General features: G+C 41.4%; 2 long non-coding RNA genes across 4 annotated transcripts in view; both read right to left on the bottom strand.

Annotated features, from left to right (window-relative positions):
• The window catches only part of LOC140476638 (uncharacterized), a 48,253-nt gene extending 48,048 nt beyond the window's left edge, over positions 1–205 (bottom strand). For all 3 annotated transcript variants that reach the window (XR_011960570.1, XR_011960572.1, XR_011960571.1), the window contains exon 1: positions 144–205. This is a non-coding gene — a long non-coding RNA (uncharacterized lncRNA). The remainder of the gene's footprint in view (positions 1–143) is intronic.
• A 1,821-nt stretch (positions 206–2,026) lies between these two features.
• Positions 2,027–9,088, bottom strand: LOC140476637 (uncharacterized). Its single transcript, XR_011960569.1, has 3 exons — positions 9,033–9,088; positions 7,374–7,480; positions 2,027–2,352 (listed from the first exon to the last, which is right to left on the bottom strand). It is a non-coding gene; the product is annotated as an uncharacterized lncRNA (long non-coding RNA).
• Between the last annotated feature and the right edge of the window lie 5,755 nt (positions 9,089–14,843).

The raw sequence follows: 14,843 nt of genomic DNA, 5'->3' as shown, positions 1-14,843 counted from the left end.
AGGCCTGCAGCCGCGCCGAGGCCATGCCCCATTTACTGCAAACACGGGACTGGGACGTTCAAATTTGTGTGTTCCGACGTGCACAATTTGTTTGTAAAACCTCTCCGCTCATAGCATCACAGTTTTTCTCCCGTTTCCCTTACCGTATCCTTTCTCTCCATAACTTTCCGAGCATTCATTACATCGACACTGTGCTGCGCAGGCGCATGATCACATGGTTTCGTTTAGCTCCGCCCTTCATTCCCTTTAATTGGTTGGAGGACCAACCTCCAGCGAGGTCGTCCAGCTCCGCCCACCGTCCTTTCATTGGTCCGGCGCTAACATCAATCCCCCGCGGTCCCTTTGTTGGTTAGAACATGCGCAGTGTGTCCTGCTTTTGCTGATCTGTTGGGTCAAGTGATGGGAGAGTTTATTGAGGGTAAGAATTCACTTTGTGTGAGCTCTGCAGTAGATTTCCTTTATTCATGGAGGGAATTGCCTTCCTACTCATGACTGTATAGCTGTGATTGATGAATCAATGCCATCTGAACCAGTACATAAACACCCCATTTTCACAACATCTGAGATCTTCAGCACATTGTATCACGCTCTTCTTTGGAAACATAAAAACATGAAATGGAGCCTCAAAGAAATCGGAGCAGGAGTAGGGCATTCATCGCCTTCAGCCTGTTCCCCCATTCTATCAGATCATGGCTTGGCCAACCCAGACCTCAACACCTCTTTTATGCTTGATCCGCATAGCCCTCAACTGCTCAATATTTCAAAAATCTATCTGCCTTCTTTTAAAATAATTTGAGATAGAATCACAGATTTCCTAGTATGTGGGAACAGGCCCTTCAGCCCAACAAGCCAGAACAACCCTCCGCAGAGTAACCCAACTATTCCCCTCCCACATTTAACTTTCACAATTGTTTGGGTGAGCAAATTCTAGCCATTCACTGAGAGAAAAAATTCTTTACTTTTTCTAAAATGAATGTTCCCTTATGTAATGTCCCTGGTTTGAGACTTCACTGGTGCTAGAAGATCTAGTCAACATCTACCCTGTCAAGCTCCTCAGAATCTTGTTTCCATAAGATCACCCCTGCTTATCTATTCATGATAGGTCAACCCTTTTGTCCTCAAAGCAGCTAAGTGAAACTTTTTTGAATGGTCTCCGATGTTGGTTTATCCTTTATTAAATATGGGAGTTAACATTGGATACAGTACTCCAAGTGAGGACTCAGCAACAGCCAGTGTGGTTAACCAATCCTCAGTCCATGCTAATACATTACCCCGATACCATGAGCTCCTAAATTGTGTAATTAACATTTATGTAGCACCTTATCATTTACATTTTTAAAATCCAAATATAGAACATCATTGGATTGCCCTTTATCAGCCCTGCTTGTTATCTCCTCAATGAACTGTCGTAAATTTGTCAAATATAGTTTCTTCTTCACAAAACCCAGTCTACCATGTTTAATGATAAGCTTTTCTGAATGTCCTGCAATATCTTTCTTTAATATTCAACTCTGTAGATTCTTTCAGTAAATTTGCTAAGTATGATTCCCCCTCTTTTAAATCCATGTGGACTCTGTCCAATCCTGTCACTGTTCAGCAAGAAACTTGACTGTACTCCAATAGAGTTAGTAAATGTACCTGTATTTATTTTTAAAAATTGATTACTTATAAATGCTGGACCTATGCAATATCAATGAAGTAGTGACTCTGAATTTGGGTTATAATGTTTTTTTTTGTTAATTCCTTTTCGTACTGTGTTATGCAGACAGCACCAAGTGATCACTCTTAATTGTGAGTAACTTTGAAAATAATATATTTTAAAAATGACATCCCAAAATGCTGCCTCATTATTGTGCAAGGAGGATTTTGCATTCAATAGTTTGCAGATAAAATTGAACACATTTTTGCTGCAATTTGGCCAGACTGCAGGTTACACCAAAGTGGCAACTCTGTTGTCAAATTCTTACTTGACACTGCCCAAGGCGATACTGATGGGACCTCACTTTGCCATTCTTGTTCACCAGCTTTATTTCCAGGTTTAATCGTATAATCATTCTAGAGCTTGTAATTTTAGACAACTTCTCTTTTAGGTACATATGTAAATATCATACTGAAATGTTGCACTGAATGGTACCAAATCTGAAATTTGTCTCTAATCTGATAATAACATGCTCTGACCCTTCTACAGATGTATTGGCATAAGTCTGTGCCAGTTATTTTTCTGAGGCCTGTGAAGGGCTTATGTCCGAAACAACAATTCTCTTGCTTCTTGGATGCTGTCTGACTTGCTGTGCTTTTCCAGCATGACACTTTTCGACTCTGATGGCCAGCTTCTTTCGTCGTCACTTTCTCCTTTGAGAAGATTAAACCAAGAATAATTTTTGTTGATCAAAGTGCAATAGGAACCAATTCATGAAATTCAGATATCGCACATTTACCTTAACTCTGTGAAGGCTAAGACATTACTAAATTATTGTCAGTAATTGAAACCGTGGTGACAAACTTGTGCAGTATCAGTGCCTCACCTTGAGAGTGTTCCCAGATATCGCTCAGCTGCAGTATTTTGTTTTGCACTCAGCTATATGTTGTTCTCACTTGTTTCTTTGTGAAAGATTACAAAATTAACTTGCATGAATGAACTTATGATTTCTTTAACCAATGTTGGGAGAAAAAAAATGTCAGTATTTCAAGTGCTGATAAAGTAAAATAAACTGATAATCAGTAGAAAGGGTTTAAGATGGATATGGAACAAATGCTGGCAAATGGGATTAGATTAATTTTGGATATCTGGTCAGCATGGGCAAGTTGGACTAAAGGGTCTGATTTTGCGTTGTACAACTGTGACTTCATTCTCTCAATTATTCAAGAAGTTCAATACTTTGAGGAGGAAAAGGAGAATTTATGCAGAGAATGCACTTGAAATGATGATTGAGTATATCAAACTCACATTATTTCATGACCTTTTCATCTGGGTTCTTCAATGAACAAACTTGTTTTATTATCTGAATAACTATGTATCATGTGATTTGTTTCGCACAAAATATTTTGTTAGGATCTGGTGAACTAGTAAGAAGTGTTCATGTTTAAAATTTAGGCAGCTTGATTGTTAAGCAAGAAAAGGCTGGCGTTATACTCCCACTGAATCATTGCTCTATAAAAGGTAACAAGCTTTTTATCTGTTCTGGGCATTGAATATCTGGAAGTCAATTCTGAAGGAAAAAATCCTCATCGGTAATGTTCCCACATATGTGGAGTAATTGCTTCTGGTCACTCTTCAGGCTATAGAGGCTCGGAAAGAAATGAGTTGGCCAAAGTTAGCAACGTCATTTGGATGGACTATGCTCATTAGGGAAACTTGCAGGATATGTAGAAGGAACACGTGTTTCAGAGTGTATGCAATAAACCTGAACGTTATTATTTTTTTCACAGAGCTTGGGACCTGACTGGAGCAGCAATGAAGCTCGTATTGTTTTAAAAATTTCCGAGCTTGCCAAATTATTGCAGGTGACTTTATCAAAGCACATTTCACACTCCCCAGCCAGGAACTTGGTCCCAATTCTGTCAGTCCATCCATTCCTATGGATAAGAGGAATTTTAAATGTGAGCACTCCATTTAACTATTTGAATTGAATACTTCAGTGGTTACGTCCTCTTGGATTCTTAATTTCAAATTACTCAGTGATTTTTTTGTCCCCCCTGAATTTGCAAAGCATTGGGCAGTTCTGGAATATTCCAAATATTTACAACAGATGCATTCACACTATTGAAGGCAACCTGGCAGATTTGAATACCATTCGGGTAGTCAACAACAATACATAAATAACTTTTTGAATTGCTTACTGTACACCAACAATGCAAGCCAAGTACTATTGAAACCACAGATTGTCTCCCAAGGATTCCCAAATCTAAACAGTGCATTCCAGATATGCTCACAATCACCATCTGGGAGCAGTCTCCTAAAATGCTCCCAGAATTTAGAAAGCACATACACTGCCCTCCAAAGCTAAATCTGCTGTCACAGGCTTCACTCTTATTGTATACAATGACATTTATTGTCCAGTTCTTTAATGTGACAAATGATTTTACAAACAATTTATAAAATACTTTAAATCCTGAAGAAATGTGATGTCAGCTCTTTGTAGAAGTGAATGGAAAATGTGATGTTTGCTTGAACTTTGGCTCTATGTATCAGGCCGAACTGAGCCTTTAGCAAGATGAGGGATGTTTCCCACACACTTTGTTTAAAAAAGTAAAGATTATGCTTTGAGATTTAAATGTTCAATCAGGTTTAATAAAAATCCTTCCAAAAATTGAGTTTGACTTCAGCTCCTTTAAAGAGACATGCTCTTGGCCTTCAATTTTGTGCCATGTGATCATTCTTTGGTAAAGGTGGCTGTGTGTAACACTGCAGGATGTTGTGCTGAAGTGCCTCATTGAGTGGAGGAGCTGTATTACTGATGTAACTTGGCTAATTTTGAGATGGAATATTATTTTGAGTTAGATCTTGTTTTGAAATTGAGACGTGCTTGTGTCACTCAAGTATGGAAACTATGCTCATGTTTGCAATGAACCTTTCACTTTTGGAGATTATTTACAAAACAGATCAGAAAAGTACTAAAGTCCAATATAGGAAGCACAGTGCTGGAGAACCGCAGGTCCAGCAGCATCTCTGAGGGGAATAAAACATTGTAAGCTCCAAGTCTCATGACCATTTGTCCGTTCAGACGAAGAGTCACTGAAATTGAAATGTAACATTATTTTTCTCTTCACCGATGCCCTCAGAACTGCTGAGTTTCTCCAGCACTTTGTTTCTGGGATTCAGATCTCCAGCACCTGTAGTTTATTGTTTTGTTATTGATCCTATGACTTGACTTGGGGAGTGAGAGGCAGCAACTGTGATCAACTAGAATAAAACTCCCCAACCATGAAAAAAAATAGTTCTTTATACTTTGCAAAACATGACTGTAAATAAGAAATACAATTAAGCTAAGTGCAAGGTGGCATACCATCTGCCTTGTCTCAAACTTGCTACTCATCTTTGAGAACTAATCTGTCAGAATTGTGTTTGCTCACTTCCTTTGAGATTACAGTTTTGAGTCGCCGTTCCAGTTCCTGGGCCGGGCCCAGGTACCACATTACAGTGGGGTGGGGAGTTTGTGTCAGCCTGAAGTTTTTGTTAATAACAACATTGCAGGTTGAAGTTGACGGTTTTGACGAATATTGCATCATCAAACTTGGAGGAAATCCTTCCGAATGTATTGATTAACTGGACAGAGCCCGTTTACATGCAGCCCTGTTAGTAGTGCTGTAATATTCTCAGTTAATAATCACACAACACCAGGTTATCGTCCAACAGGTTTAATTGGAAGCACACTAGCTTTCGGAGCACCGCTCCTTCATCAGGTGATTGGGGAGGGCACAATTCTAAGGCACAGAATTTATAGCAAAAATTTAGTGTGATGTAACTGAAATTATCCATTGAAAAATACCTCAATTGTCTGTTGAGTCTTCCATCTGTTTGAATACCATGATAGTTTCACTTCTTTCATGTGTAAATTACAAAACCTGTTGTGGTTCTGTTCGCCGAGCTGGGAATTGTTCCCAGCTCGGCGAACAGAACCACAACAACGAGCACCCGAGCTACAAATCTTCTTCCAAACTTTGAATTACAAAACCTTTTTTAAAAAAGTTGCATTCCTGACAGTGGCCTATCAAATCACTCATTGTATTAATCACTGCACAGACTCAACAAAGGAATGAAACTGGATGGACCACGTTACATCTACCAATGCACTGGAAATTATAACAACACAATCAGCCCTCTTGACCCTGCAATTTCTGTCTCACTGTGGGCCAAAACAGCAGCAGAACTGTACTCCAGCCCAATCTGAAATCTCATGGCTTGGTATATTCCCCATTCAACCATTAACATCAAGCCAGGGGATCAAGCCGAGTTCAATGGAGAGTTCCGCAGGAGCAATACCAGGCATACCTAAAAATGTGGTGCCAACCTGGTGAAGCTACCCAACCTGCATGCCAAACAGCGCAAGCAACATCAAATAGAACTATGTGATCCAACAACCAATGGATCAGATCTGAGCTCTGCAGTTCTGCCACACCTAGTCAGGAATGGTGATGGGCAATTAAACAACTCACTGCAGGAAACATCACAGATATCCCCACCCTTACTGATGGAGGGGGCTCACATATTCATGCAACAGATAAGACGACAGTATTTGCAGCAATCTTCAGCCAGCAGTGCCAAGTGGATGAGCCTTCTCCATTGGTCCCTGACATCACAGATGTGAATCAACTTGGTTGAAAACTTATTTCAAATCAGATCAAGAAACGGAGAAGATGTGTAAAGGCTGTCGGCCTGACCAACATTGTGGCAATAATACTGATTGCTGTGCTCCAGAAATTGCTGCCCACCAAGACAAGTACTGCTCCAGCACTGGCACCTACTGACATTGTGGAACATTTCCAAGGATGTTCAACACAGAAACGCAGGACAGAGCCAACCCAGCTAATTTCCCTCCATCAGTCGACACTCGCTCAGCAGTGAATTGATGGAAGGTGTCATCAACAGTGCTGTCACGCAGCTGCTCAGCAATAACCTTCTGTGACACCCAGTTTGGGTTCTGCCAGGGCCACTCAGCTCCTGATCTTGTTACAGACTTGATTCACAAACTGACAAACAGCTGAATTCCAGAGGTGAGGTGAGGGTGATAGCCCAGTCCCACTCCAAGACCATGATTTTGACTTCTGTGATATCACCTGACCTCACCACAGTATCAGCTCATTTACTGAAACTCTCATTCATTCATTTTGTTAATTCTAGATTTCATTATCTAAACCCACTCCTGGCCAGCATCCCACAATCACCCTTCCTATAATCTCCAGAATATTGAAAACTCGACTGCCCAAGTGCTCACTTGTACCAGAACTTGCTGATCCATCAAAAGGCTCCCATTTATAAGCAACAACAATTTACTTTCACACCCTTGACTTAATTCCTGGCTGTAATCATTCCTATCTTCCTGCACCACACACCCTTTCATATCTCAATAACTCATTTTAGTTTAGACTCCCAATGATGTGTTTATTTTTGAGTTCAGCTGTGTGCCTGTTTCTATAGATTCCAAGGCAACACGGTCTGGAATTCCCACCCTCTAAGATCTGCTTTCTTCCTTTCAGGCATTCCTGAAAAATTGCTTATTTGGCAATGGTTATGGTCACCGGACATAATATTCTCCAGCTGTGGCCTTATGTCAAAAGCTCTCAATATTTTTGTGAAATTAAAAACATGTTGATTTGTACGATATCTTCTACTTTTCACTATTGCTGAGTGAATAATCTGTAATGTCTCTTACCCAACCACGTTGTGGGAGCGCCTTCACCATTCAAACTGCAGCTGTACAAGGAAGTCAAACATCACCCTCTCCACAGGCAACACGGCTTTGGCAATGATTACTGGTTTCTGTGGAAGGAGAAATACACATGATGTTTCAGGGAGTGCAATATGTTGCTTATAGGGAATGAAAATGGTGCAGAATTTGACTGTCAGAAATGGAAGAAAAATCCACTCACTATTGGAAAAAAGAATTCTTGACTGTCAAAGATATTGTGGAAAAAAATAGCCTGATAATGGAGCAGCATACGGTCAGGAGTCAGGCAGCAGTGGACAATCCATTTACAAAAAGGTCTGTGAACGTAGTAGTAAAATACTAAACATGACAAAATACACTCATGTGAGACTGAGGAAGCTAGATAATGAACAAGTGGACATCAAGGAGCCCAGAGGTGAATCAGAGCAGTGTTCACTTTTCTGATCCCACAGTCAGAGATGTCTAGCACCAAAACAGACTCTTCAGTCCAACCCATCTATGCAAACCAGATATTCTAACCTAAACTATTCCCATTTGCCAGCACTTGGCCAACATCCCTCTGAACCCTTCCTATTCAAATGCTTTTTAAGTGTTACAATTTTAGTTACTCTTTAGGCTCCTTTTGAATTTTCCCCTCTCACCCTATATCCTCTAGTTCTGGGCTCCACCACCCCAGGGTAAACACCTTGTCTATTTACGCTATCCATGCCCCTCACGATTTTATAAACCTCTTCAACATCACACCTCAGCCTATGACACTCCAGGGAAAATGGCCCCAGCCTATTATGCCTCTCCCTGCAGCTCAAATCCTCCAATCCTGGCAACATCCTTAAACAATCAATTCTCAAACCTTCCATGTTTCAGTGCCTCTTTCTGATAAGAGGGAGACCAGAATTGCACACAATACTCCAAAAGTGGCCTAACCAATGTCCTGTACAGCTCCTTTACTCAATGCTCTGACCAACGAAGGGAAGAATCCCAAACAATTTCTTCACTATCTTATCTACCTGTGACTCTACTTTCAAGGAACTATGAACATGCAATCCAAGGTCTCTTTGTTCAGCAAGACTCTCCAAGACCTTACAATTCAGTGTGAGTCCTGTTCTGATTTGCTTTTCTAAAATGCAGCACCTCGCATTTATCTAAATTAAACTCTATCTGCCACTCCGCAGTCCCATCTGATCAATATCCCATTGTATTCTGAGACAAGCTTTATCACTGTCTACAATACCTCCAATTTTGGTGTCATCTGCAAACTTACGAACGGTACCGGCTCTATTCACATCCAAATCATTTAAATGGATGAAGAAACAAATCCAGAAAAAATATATCATCAATTTCTCTGGGTTTGAATGTGCTCTGGGTAAATCCTGCCCTATGAATCTCTACCAGGGAGGGCTGCACATACACACCTCTGAACTTTGCCCCCGACAAAGCTGGCGGCCGCGCACGTGCCCAGTGAATCTTTGCCCCGAATAAAGATGGCAGCGATCACGCGATAAAGTTATTTTCTTGTTTACCGCAAAAACGGGACTGTAAGTTGCAAATTTGTATTTTCCGATGTGCACCAAATCTTTGTAAAACCTCTCAGCCCGTATCAACACCATTTCCCTCCCACTTCCTACTGTTTATTTCTTTCCTTACCAACAGCTCTCCATCCGCGCCCACCGTGAGGATGATCACGTGGTATAGTCTCGTCCCGTCCCTCATTTACTCTGATTGGTCGGAGGACCAAATGGCCCGCGAGGTCCTCCAGCTCTGCCCCTGCCTTTCCATTGGTCTTCCGTTGACATCAACCACCAGGGGCCCATTGTTACCTGGAGCATGCGCACTCCTTCGTGGCTTTTGTTGCTGTTTGTCAGTTACAAGAGTGAGACACAAAGTTCAAAATCACACAACCACCTGATGAAGAAGCTGCAAAGCGAGTGCTTGGAGTATAACCTGGTGTTCTGTGAATTTTAATTTTGTCCATCCTAATCCAACACCAGCACCTGAAAGTCAAGAGTGCAGGAGGAATGCAAAATATAACAACAAAAGAACGAGGAACAGGAGAAGGCCGTCCTGCCCTTTGAGCTCTCTCATTAAGATCATGGCTGATCATTTCGTGGACGCAGAACCATTTACCAACGTTCTCACCATATTTTAAAAAAAAACCTGAGCTTTAAAAACGTTTACTGAACTAGCATCAACGACTTCCCTGGGCAATGAATTCCATAGAGGTCAAGAAGTTCCTTCTCAATTCAGTCCTAAATTTGCTGCCTCTTTTCCTGTCTTCATCTGCCAGTGGAAACACTCTCTCTACTTCTATTTTATCCATTCCATTCATTATTTTATATGTTTCCCATTCTTTTGATTTCCAATGAATATAATCCCAATCTACTCAGTTTCTGTTATGCCAACCCCCTCAACTCCGGAATCAACCTAGTTAACCTCCTCTGCACCCCCTTGAGTGCCAGTACATCCTTGAGCAAGTAAGGAGACAGAAACTGCATGCAGTACTCCAGGTGTGGCCTCACCAGCACTCAATACAGCTGGAACATAACCTCTGCTTTTAAACACAATCCCTTCAGCAATGAAGGCCAAAATTCCATTCGCTTTCTGAATTGATTGTTGTACCTGGTGACCAACCTTCATGCAGACGGTTACTCAGGTGCCCCTGCATAGCAAATGATGCAACTTCTTTAAAAATTCAAGTAACAATCTCTTCTTTAACCAAACAGTAGGACTTTACATTGATGAACATTCAATTCCAAATACCAGACCATTGCCCACTCACACAATGTATTTATGTTCCTCTGCAATGTTTCACAGTCCTCCACACATTTTGTTCACCGACTCATCTTAGTGTCATATGCAAACTTTGACACCATACATGTGGTCACCAACTCCAAATCATCTGTGTCAATTCTAAATAATTGCAGTCCCAACACTGATCCCTGAGGCACACTATTAGTCATTGATTGCCAGCCAGAATAGTACTCATTTATCCCCACACTTTGTTTTCTGTTAGTCAACCAATCTTCTATCCATGTTAATACTCTACTCCTAATGCCATGCACCTTTATATTATGCAACAGCCTCTTGCACAGCACCTTGTTGAAGGCCTTTTGGAAATCTGGGTACACTGCATCCACTGGGTCCCCGTTGTCCACCTTGCTCAAAATGTCTTCATAGAATACCAAAAGATTTGTGAAGCATGACCTGCCCAACATAAACCCATGCTCTGTCTGCCCAATGGGACAATTTCTATCAAGATTCCCTGCTATTTCTTCCTTGATAATAGACCCAAGCATCTTTCCCACTACAGAGAATAAGCTAACTTGTGTATAATTCCCCACCTTTTGTCCACTCCTTTTTAAAAATGTGGCATCACTTTTGCTGCTTTCCAATCTGCTGGGACTGCCACAGAGGCCAGTGAATTTTGGAAAATTACTGCCAGTGCATTTGCTATTTCTCCTGGCATCTCCTTTAGTGCCCTGGGATGCATTCCATCAGGGTCAGAAGACTTTTCTGTCATTAGCTCAATTAACTCCAACAGTCCAACACTAGCTGTTCCATAATAATGATCGATTCCAAATCCTCACCTATCTTTATCTATTTGCTAATTATTGGCAAGATATTAGTTTCCTCCACTGTGATATCCCATAATTAAATGTTCCTTCTCATTTTTCAAAGGACCAACATTTACTTTAGCCACTCTTTTCTCATTCAATATAAAATTTTGCTATCTGTCTTTATAGTCTGTGTTAGTTTTATTTTTCTCATGTTCTATCTTACGTTTCTTTATAGCTCTTCTGTGGCTTTCTGTTGACCTTTAAAGTTTTCCCAGTTCTAGTTTCAGGCTGTTTTTGGCCACTTTGCTTTCCTTAGATACCCATCGCAGAGTATGCCTTTTCTTACAGTCCTTCCTTTTCACTGAAAGATACCATTGCTGAGCACTTTGTAAAGTGCCTTAGAAAATCTTCCACTGCTCATCAAATGTCCCACCATAAAATCTTTGTTTCCAGTCTACTTTATCCAGGTTCTCCCTCATTCTATTGTAGTTCCGTGTTGAAGCACAGGACCCAGGTATTAGATTTTATCTTCACAATCTCCATATGTATTCTAAATTCAACCATACAGTGATCACTTCTTTCAAGAGGATCCCTAACTCTGAGGTCATTAATTATTCCTGTCTCATTGCACAGGGCCAGATGCTGGATAGATTGCTCCCTTGTCAGTTCCATTTCATACTGTTCAAGAAAACTATCATGGATACACTTAATAAACTCAAGGCTACCCTTACTGAGCTGGTTCGATCAATCTACATGTAGATTAAAATCACCCATGGTAATGGACATACCATTTTTACAGGCAATAGTTATTTCTTTGTTTATTGCCCATCCCAATGTGATGTTATTATTTGGTGGCCTGCACACTACACCTGTCAGTGACTTTCTTGTTAGAATTTTGAATGCATCATTCCTGTTTCTCCTAATGTACAGCAATAACAACAACTACTTGCACTGTATGAAATCTTTTACAATGGCAAATCTCCTAAGGTGCTTCATGGATGGTCAAAACGTTGAATCAAGAGAATGATTTTAAAATACATTTAAAGGAGGATAGAGAAGGTTAGGGAGGGTATTCCACAGACTTCTGCCCTTGATAACACCACTCGTGGAGTGATGCAAGTCAGGTGGGTTGGAAAGGGAACGTGCAAAGGGGAAATGGAGGAGCACAGGCAGTGCATAAGGTCTTAAGGACAGAGGAGGTTCCAGACTGAGTCTGTTTGTCAGAGAGTATGGCTGCCTCATGGAGTTTGAAGCTCTGCAATGGGTCCATGCATGTCATGTTAGTTGAGGAGAGTATAACGGTGGCTGACAGAACTTTTGATGAGGACTAGTCTCCTGAGGTAGTGTTGGCTGAGGTTAGAAACAGAAGAGGAGAGGTCACACTGCTTGGAGTTTTTTTTTTAAATAGGCCTCCTCAGAGTTCCAGGGAGGTGGAAGAGAGGATTAGCAAAATTATTCTGGATAGGAGTGAAAGTAACAGGGTGATCATTATGGGGGACTTTAACTTCCCCCAAAATTGACTGGAAATGCTATAACTCTAATACGTCGGATGAATCAGTTTTTATCCAATGTGTACAGGAGGGTTTCCTGACACAGTATGTTGAAGGGCCGACAAGAGGGGAGGCCACATTGGATCTGGTCCGTGGTAATGAACTAGACTAGGTGTTTGATTTAGTTGTAGGTGAGCACTTTGGAGAGAGTGACCATAATTCAGTTAAGTTTAGTTTAGCGATGGAAAGGAATAAGTACATGCCACAGGTCAAGAGTTATTGATGGGGCAAGGGCAATTATAATGCAATTAGGCAAGAATTAGTTGCACAGAATGGGGTAGCAAAATGCAGGGGATGCAGACAATGGAAATGTGGAGTTGGTTTAAGGAACAGATATTGCGTGTCCTTGATAGGTATGTCCCTATGAGGCAGGAGGAAGTGATAAGGGAAGGGAACCTTAGTTTACTGAGGAAACTGCATCTCTTGTTACGAAGAAGAAGGAGGCTTAGGTGTTGATGAGGCAAGATGGTTCAGATGAGGCGATGGAAAATTACAGATCAGCTAAGAAGGATTTAAAGAGAGAGTTAAAAACAGCAAAGAGAGGACATGAGCAGTCTTTAACAAATAGAATAAATGAGAACCCTAAAGTTTTCTATATGTATGTGAGGAATAAAAAGATAATTAGGGTAGGAATCAGGCCAATCACAGACAGAATGGAAAGATGAGTGTTGACCCTGTGGAGATCGGAGAGATGCTAAATGAACATTTCTCATCAGTTTTCACTCAGGAAAAGGAGAATTTTGTCGAGGATGAGAATGAGGTACGAGATATTAGACTAGAAATTATCAAGGTTAGTTATGAACAGGTGTTATCAATGCTGGAAGGAGTGAAAATAGACAAGTCCCCTGGGCTTGATGGGATTTATCCGAGGATTCTCTGAGAAGCTAGGGAGAAGGTAGCAGAACCTTTGGCTTGGATATTTGAGTTGTCATTGTCTGCAGATTTGGTATCAGAGCTCTGGAAGATTGCAAATATTGTGCCCTTGTTCAAGAAGGGCAGTAGAGATGAACCAGGTAATTATAGACCAGTGAGCCTTACTTCTGTTGTAGGAAAGGTTTAGGAAAGGATTATAAGAGATAAGATTTATAATCACCTGGCAAACATCAATTTGATTTTGTCAAGGGCAGGTCCTGTCTCACAAACCTCATTGAGTTTTTTGAGAAGGTAACCAAGCATGTAGATGAGGGTAGGGCATTTGACGTGGTATACATGGACAAAAGTAAAGCCTTTGACAAGGTTCCACATGGTAGGCTGTTGGAGAAAATGCAGAGGCATAGAATTGAGGGTGATTTAGCAGTTTGGATTAGAAACTTGCTTTCTGAAAGAAGGCAGCGAGTGGTGGTTGATGGAAAATATTCAGCCTGGAGTCCAGTTACTAGTCACATGCCACCAGGATCTGTTTTGGGATCACTGCAGGTATAGGTGAATGGATTAGGAAATTTGCAGACGACACTAAAGTCAGTGTAGTAGTGAACAGTGTGGAAGAATGTTACAGGTTGCAAGGGGACTTGGATAAACTGCAGAATTGGGCTGAGAGATGGCAAATAGAGTTCAATGCAACTAAATGTGAGGTGATTCACTTTGAGAAGAATAACAGGAAGGCTGAATACTGGGTCAATGGAAAAATTCTTGGTAGTGTGGTGTGCAGAGGGATCTTTGAGTCCATGTACATAGATCCTTGAAAGTTGCCACCCAGGTAGATAGTGCTGTTAAGAAGGCAAACGATGTGTTCGGTTTCATTCGTGGAGGGATTGAGTTCCGAAGTTGAAATACCACACTGCAACTATACAAAACGCTGGTGCAGTTACACTTGGAATATTGTGTTCAGTTCTGGTGCCCATATTTCCGGAAGGATCTGGAAACATTGGAAAAGGTGCAGAGGAGATTTACCAGAACATTGCCTGGTCTGGAGAGAAGGTCTTGTGAGGAAAGGCTGAGAGACTTGAAACTCTTCTCATTGGCAAGAATAAGGCTAGAGGGGATTTGATAGAGACATACAAGGTGATCAGAGGATTAGAAAGGTAGACAATGGAAGTATTTTTCCGAGGATGATGACATCTGCATGGGGGGAATGGGGGTGGAACCCTGCTCATGACTCCACCTCCATTCCCCCCACTCCAGTTACAGGCTCCGCCCCCACTCCCAGCTCTACACCCACACCGGATCCCAGCTCCCAGCCCTCCAGACCTTCCCCTCACTGAGGACGAATGATCAGTTCTCACAAAGGCCTCACCTTCATCTCCCTCCGTCCACATATCAATGAATTTAATACACGCTGTGACGTCGAACACTTCTTCCACTGCCTCCGCCTCCGAGCTTACTTTCACAATCAGGACTCCTGCCCACCTTCC

This window comes from Chiloscyllium punctatum, chromosome 4, assembly GCF_047496795.1.
Source record: "Chiloscyllium punctatum isolate Juve2018m chromosome 4, sChiPun1.3, whole genome shotgun sequence".
NCBI lineage: Eukaryota > Metazoa > Chordata > Chondrichthyes > Orectolobiformes > Hemiscylliidae > Chiloscyllium > Chiloscyllium punctatum.
Note: the sequence above shows the minus strand (reverse complement) of the source record. Positions and strands in the feature narration are given on the sequence as shown.